The sequence below is a fragment of the Schistocerca piceifrons genome, unplaced genomic scaffold, assembly GCF_021461385.2.
Source record: "Schistocerca piceifrons isolate TAMUIC-IGC-003096 unplaced genomic scaffold, iqSchPice1.1 HiC_scaffold_938, whole genome shotgun sequence".
Taxonomy (NCBI): Eukaryota; Metazoa; Arthropoda; class Insecta; order Orthoptera; family Acrididae; genus Schistocerca; species Schistocerca piceifrons.
In genome coordinates, this window is record NW_025729210.1 from 182,501 (window position 1) to 190,000 (window position 7,500).

The following is a 7,500-nucleotide window of genomic DNA, read 5'->3' on the forward strand; positions in this document are numbered from 1 at the left end:
GCACATACAATATGTAAGCACCAGCATGGAACAACATCCAGTGCATCCTCTCCGCCACATTACACAATCCACACTATCACAACCAGACCAGGAGGTCCATGCGGAAAATACAATATCCCACCCTTTCGACATCCACCATTGCACAGATCAGGCACCAACACCCACACATGTCCTATACAACGGTGCACCCAACATCACAATAGTACCTCCTGTCACAGCGCACAAACAATGACATGAGTCAAAGACACAGGTCTGACACAAGCATAGAATTGGAGCGCCGCCTCTAATAAGCCAAAGGTGCATCCTGACGTGACAAATCTGATCATGTCACAAGCATTCACTTACTATAATCACTATCAACGAACCTGCCGCCCCCGCCCCCCCCTACACCTTTCCTTACAACAACGTGTAACCTAACCTAACCTAACCTATGTTGTACCTTAACCTAACCTATGTTGTACCTTAACCTAACCTATGTTGTACCTTAACCTAACCTATGTTGTACCTTAACCTAACCTATGTTGTACCTTAACCTAACCTATGTTGTGCCTTAACCTAACCTATGTTGTGCCTTAACCTAACCTATGTTGTGCCTTAACCTAACCTATGTTGTGCCTTAACCTAACCTATGTTGTGCCTTAACCTAACCTATGTTGTGCCTTAACCTAACCTATGTTGTGCCTTAACCTAACCTATGTTGTGCCTTAACCTAACCTATGTTGTGCCTTAACCTAACCCATGTTGTGCCTTAACCTAACCCATGTTGTGCCTTAACCTAACCCATGTTGTGCCTTAACCTAACCCATGTTGTGCCTTAACCTAACCCATGTTGTGCCTTAACCTAACCCATGTTGTGCCTTAACCTAACCCATGTTGTGCCTTAACCTAACCCATGTTGTGCCTTAACCTAACCCATGTTGTGCCTTAACCTAACCCATGTTGTGCCTTAACCTAACCCATGTTGTGCCTTAACCTAACCCATGTTGTGCCTTAACCTAACCCATGTTGTGCCTTAACCTAACCCATGTTGTGCCTTAACCTAACCCATGTTGTGCCTTAACCTAACCCATGTTGTGCCTTAACCTAACCCATGTTGTGCCTTAACCTAACCTATGTTGTGCCTTAACCTAACCTATGTTGTGCCTTAACCTAACCTATGTTGTGCCTTAACCTAACCCATGTTGTGCCTTAACCTAACCCATGTTGTGCCTTAACCTAACCCATGTTGTGCCTTAACCTAACCCATGTTGTGCCTTAACCTAACCCATGTTGTGCCTTAACCTAACCCATGTTGTGCCTTAACCTAACCCATGTTGTGCCTTAACCTAACCCATGTTGTGCCTTAACCTAACCCATGTTGTGCCTTAACCTAACCCATGTTGTGCCTTAACCTAACCCATGTTGTGCCTTAACCTAACCCATGTTGTGCCTTAACCTAACCCATGTTGTGCCTTAACCTAACCCATGTCGTGCCTTAACCTAACCCATGTCGTGCCTTAACCTAACCCATGTCGTGCCTTAACCTAACCCACGTCGTGCCTTAACCTAACCCACGTTGTCGCCTAACGTAACCCACGTTGTCGCCTAAACCTGCTCTGTAATTGTTATACGACTCGTTCAATTAGTGTAGTGTTGCCCACCCGCAACCCTCGCAATATAGTTCGCTACTCGCACTCCCCGCTCCCCTGTGTATCGCTTCATGTTAAACACCTTGCAAGTCTTGCTCACTTTCCACATGCTCCTGCTGTACACTGTAATGTGGATGGCAGCAGGACGTACATGCCGCCCCTCCCCACGTCCCCACCTTGCCCCCTGCCTTCGCAAGCTGGTTGGTGAGAACTTTGCATGTTCAATGCCCTCCGCATGCGACGTACTCAGGCTACGTTGTGGTGCGGCCTGTGTCAACTGTCCGCTAATGTCGTACGCGTAAACCACAATCTGTACTGCACATTCGTCCTTATGTACTGAATGATACATCGTGGCACATGTGTGACCGTACAACGACTGCGCCCAAAAACGGCGGACCATACAGTGCAAATATTGTGCACGCAGCTACGTGTCGTCTCCCTATGAGAGCTGGATTGCAGTGTGGTACGCCATAGAGACGTGTGGGAGGAACGGACGCCGTGGATGGCGATCAGCATGAGCTGTCTGTTGATGTATTCGGACCTAGTCGTCTCTCCTCACACACCGTGATGGCATGGTGCACCGCGTTCCATATCTGCGACATGCTACAGAGGCCGGTTGACAGTCGTTCGAGCAATGGACATCGCATACGTACGGGGGCCACCTTCCACGTATTGTCTAGGCGTGCACATTTTGTTGCGTGTATGTGGGCAGACGTAGTGTGGCGTGACACCTGACACAGGCATGCAATAATCGTGGAAGTTGCAAATGGCGATGGACGCCTGCGTTTTCTGGTGAAGTTACGCAAATGAACAAATGGTAACCTGTTGTGGTGCGGTTGTTCTCGCTAGGGGTGAATCGGTGATGGCGACGATAGGTTGAGGTACTAACCGGTTGTTCCAGCGATACCCACCATGCCGACGAAACTGAACGGCATCTGGGTGTGAAGCGATACGCGGCGGTGGCTGGGTGGGACCGTCCCCGGCCGGTGAGGGGGCGCCTCCCGGCGTGCTGGCCGCGCGGTGCGTGGGCGCACGCGCTACAGCCGGCTGGTGGGGGCGGCCAGTGGCAGGCGCGCCGGCCGACGGACGCGGCAGGCGTCGCAGCTGCGCGCCGGCGCACCCTGCGCGCGGCGCCGTGCGGCCAAAGTAGGTCCTCGCGGGCCCGGTGCGAAGCGCGGTGGACATCTTCAGTGTGCTGGTCCGATTGAGGACTGTGTGCGTTGAGGATGCGCTGCCGCCCGGCGCTCGGCGCCGCGACGCCGTCTGCTGCTCGGTCGCCCCAGCGGTTCTCGCTGGTGGTTTGTATCGCAGCTGTGCGGATGTGTTGGCGCGTGCGCTGTGCTGGGAGAGTTCGCTTCGGCACCCAAGTGGGGCTTTTGTCCTTCTGTGGCGCTGGCGTTGGAGCTGCCGGTCACCGTAGGTGGCGCGTGTTGTCTCCCGCCGGCAATGCCACGACAGCACGCTCCCGGGCCTCTGTCGGCAGCGGCAAGCTCAGTTGGGAGCACGGGTGGTCGCACCGAAAGCGTCTACTCGCCTAACTCCGGGCGATTGCGCCTCTCTCGAACCCGACCAAGTACTTGGGACGGCGCTGCGCGCCGCCGGGACCTGAGAGGGTTTCGAGGTGTATTGTGCAGGGGAGCTCAGCCTCCTCCTGTTTGCAGAATGATTGAGCGGACGCTTGCGTGTTCGCGCGGGCCCCCGGGACACACTCCCGGGCGGCCGGCTGCTCAGCTCTAGTTGACGCAGCTCCCTGGTTGATCCTGCCAGTAGTCATATGCTTGTCTCAAAGATTAAGCCATGCATGTCTCAGTACAAGCCGCATTAAGGTGAAACCGCGAATGGCTCATTAAATCAGTTATGGTTCCTTAGATCGTACCCACGTTACTTGGATAACTGTGGTAATTCTAGAGCTAATACATGCAAACAGAGTCCCGACCAGAGATGGAAGGGACGCTTTTATTAGATCAAAACCAATCGGTCGGCTCGTCCGGTCCGTTTGCCTTGGTGACTCTGAATAACTTTGGGCTGATCGCACGGTCCTCGTACCGGCGACGCATCTTTCAAATGTCTGCCTTATCAACTGTCGATGGTAGGTTCTGCGCCTACCATGGTTGTAACGGGTAACGGGGAATCAGGGTTCGATTCCGGAGAGGGAGCCTGAGAAACGGCTACCACATCCAAGGAAGGCAGCAGGCGCGCAAATTACCCACTCCCGGCACGGGGAGGTGGTGACGAAAAATAACGATACGGGACTCATCCGAGGCCCCGTAATCGGAATGAGTACACTTTAAATCCTTTAACGAGTATCTATTGGAGGGCAAGTCTGGTGCCAGCAGCCGCGGTAATTCCAGCTCCAATAGCGTATATTAAAGTTGTTGCGGTTAAAAAGCTCGTAGTTGGATTTGTGTCCCACGCTGTTGGTTCACCGCCCGTCGGTGTTTAACTGGCATGTATCGTGGGACGTCCTGCCGGTGGGGCGAGCCGAAGGCGTGCGACCGCCCCGTGCGTGCTCGTGCGTCCCGAGGCGGACCCCGTTGAAATCCTACCAGGGTGCTCTTTATTGAGTGTCTCGGTGGGCCGGCACGTTTACTTTGAACAAATTAGAGTGCTTAAAGCAGGCAAGCCCGCCTGAATACTGTGTGCATGGAATAATGGAATAGGACCTCGGTTCTATTTTGTTGGTTTTCGGAACCCGAGGTAATGATTAATAGGGACAGGCGGGGGCATTCGTATTGCGACGTTAGAGGTGAAATTCTTGGATCGTCGCAAGACGAACAGAAGCGAAAGCATTTGCCAAGTATGTTTTCATTAATCAAGAACGAAAGTTAGAGGTTCGAAGGCGATCAGATACCGCCCTAGTTCTAACCATAAACGATGCCAGCCAGCGATCCGCCGCAGTTCCTCCGATGACTCGGCGGGCAGCCTCCGGGAAACCAAAGCTTTTGGGTTCCGGGGGAAGTATGGTTGCAAAGCTGAAACTTAAAGGAATTGACGGAAGGGCACCACCAGGAGTGGAGCCTGCGGCTTAATTTGACTCAACACGGGAAACCTCACCAGGCCCGGACACCGGAAGGATTGACAGATTGATAGCTCTTTCTTGATTCGGTGGGTGGTGGTGCATGGCCGTTCTTAGTTGGTGGAGCGATTTGTCTGGTTAATTCCGATAACGAACGAGACTCTAGCCTGCTAACTAGTCGCGTGACATCCTTCGTGCTGTCAGCGATTACTTTTCTTCTTAGAGGGACAGGCGGCTTCTAGCCGCACGAGATTGAGCAATAACAGGTCTGTGATGCCCTTAGATGTTCTGGGCCGCACGCGCGCTACACTGAAGGAATCAGCGTGTCTTCCTAGGCCGAAAGGTCGGGGTAACCCGCTGAACCTCCTTCGTGCTAGGGATTGGGGCTTGCAATTGTTCCCCATGAACGAGGAATTCCCAGTAAGCGCGAGTCATAAGCTCGCGTTGATTACGTCCCTGCCCTTTGTACACACCGCCCGTCGCTACTACCGATTGAATGATTTAGTGAGGTCTTCGGACTGGTACGCGGCATTGACTCTGTCGTTGCCGATGCTACCGGAAAGATGACCAAACTTGATCATTTAGAGGAAGTAAAAGTCGTAACAAGGTTTCCGTAGGTGAACCTGCGGAAGGATCATTACCGACTAGACTGCATGTCTTTCGATGTGCGTGTCGTGTCGCGCAACACGCTACCTGTACGGCTCGCCGTAGCCGTGCGCCGCGTGCGGAACCACGCGTGCCTCTCAAAACTAGCGGCAATGTTGTGTGGTACGAGCGCTGAAGCGCTGGAGCGGCTGGCCTGCGGCACCTGGCGCCTGGCGCCGGTTTTGAATGACTTTCGCCCGAGTGCCTGTCCGCTCCGGTGTGGAGCCGTACGACGCCCGTCGGCCGTGAGGCCGTTGGACACAGAACGCTGGAACAGGGGCCGCCACACGCCTCACTCCCGCCTATGCGACCGTCTCGAAAGAGACGGCGGAAACTGAGAAAAGATCACCCAGGACGGTGGATCACTCGGCTCGTGGGTCGATGAAGAACGCAGCAAATTGCGCGTCGACATGTGAACTGCAGGACACATGAACATCGACGTTTCGAACGCACATTGCGGTCCATGGATTCCGTTCCCGGGCCACGTCTGGCTGAGGGTCGGCTACGTATACTGAAGCGCGCGGCGTTTGCCCCGCTTCGCAGACCTGGGAGTGTCGCGGCCGCCTGTGGGGCCGGCCGCGTCTCCTCAAACGTGCGATGCGCGCCCGTCGCCTGGCGGTTCGCATACCGGTACTTTCTCGGTAGCGTGCACAGCCGGCTGGCGGTGTGGCGTGCGACACCTCGTACAACGACCTCAGAGCAGGCGAGACTACCCGCTGAATTTAAGCATATTACTAAGCGGAGGAAAAGAAACTAACAAGGATTCCCCCAGTAGCGGCGAGCGAACAGGGAAGAGTCCAGCACCGAACCCCGCAGGCTGCCGCCTGTCGTGGCATGTGGTGTTTGGGAGGGTCCACTACCCCGACGCCTCGCGCCGAGCCCAAGTCCAACTTGAATGAGGCCACGGCCCGTAGAGGGTGCCAGGCCCGTAGCGGCCGGTGCGAGCGTCGGCGGGACCTCTCCTTCGAGTCGGGTTGCTTGAGAGTGCAGCTCCAAGTGGGTGGTAAACTCCATCTGAGACTAAATATGACCACGAGACCGATAGCGAACAAGTACCGTGAGGGAAAGTTGAAAAGAACTTTGAAGAGAGAGTTCAAAAGTACGTGAAACCGTTCTGGGGTAAACGTGAGAAGTCCGAAAGGTCGAACGGGTGAGATTCACGCCCATCCGGCCACTGGCCTCCGCCCTCGGCAGATGGGGCCGGCCGCCCGCGCGGAGCAATCTGCGGCGGGGTCGTGTCCGGTTGCCTTTCCACTCGCCGCGGGGTGGGGCCGTTCCGGTGTGCGGTGGGCCGCACTTCTCCCCTAGTAGGACGTCGCGACCCGCTGGGTGCCGGCCTACGGCCCGGGTGCGCAGCCTGTCCTTCCGCGGGCCTCGGTTCGCGTCTGTTGGGCAGAGCCCCGGTGTCCTGGCTGGCTGCCCGGCGGTATATCTGGAGGAGTCGATTCGCCCCTTTGGGCGCTCGGGCTCCCGGCAAGCGCGCGCGGTTCTTCCCGGATGACGGACCTACCTGGCCCGGCCCCGGACCCGCGCCGCTGTTGGCTCGGGATGCTCTCGGGCGGAATAATCGCTCCTGTCAGCGGCGCTTCAGCTTTGGACAATTTCACGACCCGTCTTGAAACACGGACCAAGGAGTCTAACATGTGCGCGAGTCATTGGGCTGTACGAAACCTAAAGGCGTAATGAAAGTGAAGGTCTCGCCTTGCGCGGGCCGAGGGAGGATGGGGCTTCCCCGCCCTTCACGGGGCGGCGGCCTCCGCACTCCCGGGGCGTCTCGTCCTCATTGCGAGGTGAGGCGCACCTAGAGCGTACACGTTGGGACCCGAAAGATGGTGAACTATGCCTGGCCAGGACGAAGTCAGGGGAAACCCTGATGGAGGTCCGTAGCGATTCTGACGTGCAAATCGATCGTCGGAGCTGGGTATAGGGGCGAAAGACTAATCGAACCATCTAGTAGCTGGTTCCCTCCGAAGTTTCCCTCAGGATAGCTGGTGCTCGTACGAGTCTCATCCGGTAAAGCGAATGATTAGAGGCCTTGGGGCCGAAACGACCTCAACCTATTCTCAAACTTTAAATGGGTGAGATCTCCGGCTTGCTTGATATGCTGAAGCCGCGAGCAAACGACTCGGATCGGAGTGCCAAGTGGGCCACTTTTGGTAAGCAGAACTGGCGCTGTGGGATGAACCAAACGCCGAGTTAAGGCGCCCGAAT

At 55.5% G+C, this 7,500-nt stretch overlaps 2 non-coding genes and 1 pseudogene across 2 annotated transcripts; all 3 read left to right on the forward strand.

The window, feature by feature from the left end:
* Nucleotides 1-3,375: 3,375 nt before the first annotated feature.
* Nucleotides 3,376-5,284, forward strand: LOC124772352. The gene has a single exon (XR_007013973.1). It is a non-coding gene; the product is annotated as a small subunit ribosomal RNA (ribosomal RNA).
* Nucleotides 5,285-5,635: 351 nt separating this feature from the next.
* Nucleotides 5,636-5,790, forward strand: LOC124772312. Its single transcript, XR_007013938.1, has one exon. It is a non-coding gene; the product is annotated as a 5.8S ribosomal RNA (ribosomal RNA).
* Nucleotides 5,791-5,978: 188 nt separating this feature from the next.
* LOC124772270 overlaps nt 5,979-7,500 on the forward strand; it is a 4,222-nt pseudogene continuing 2,700 nt past the window's right edge.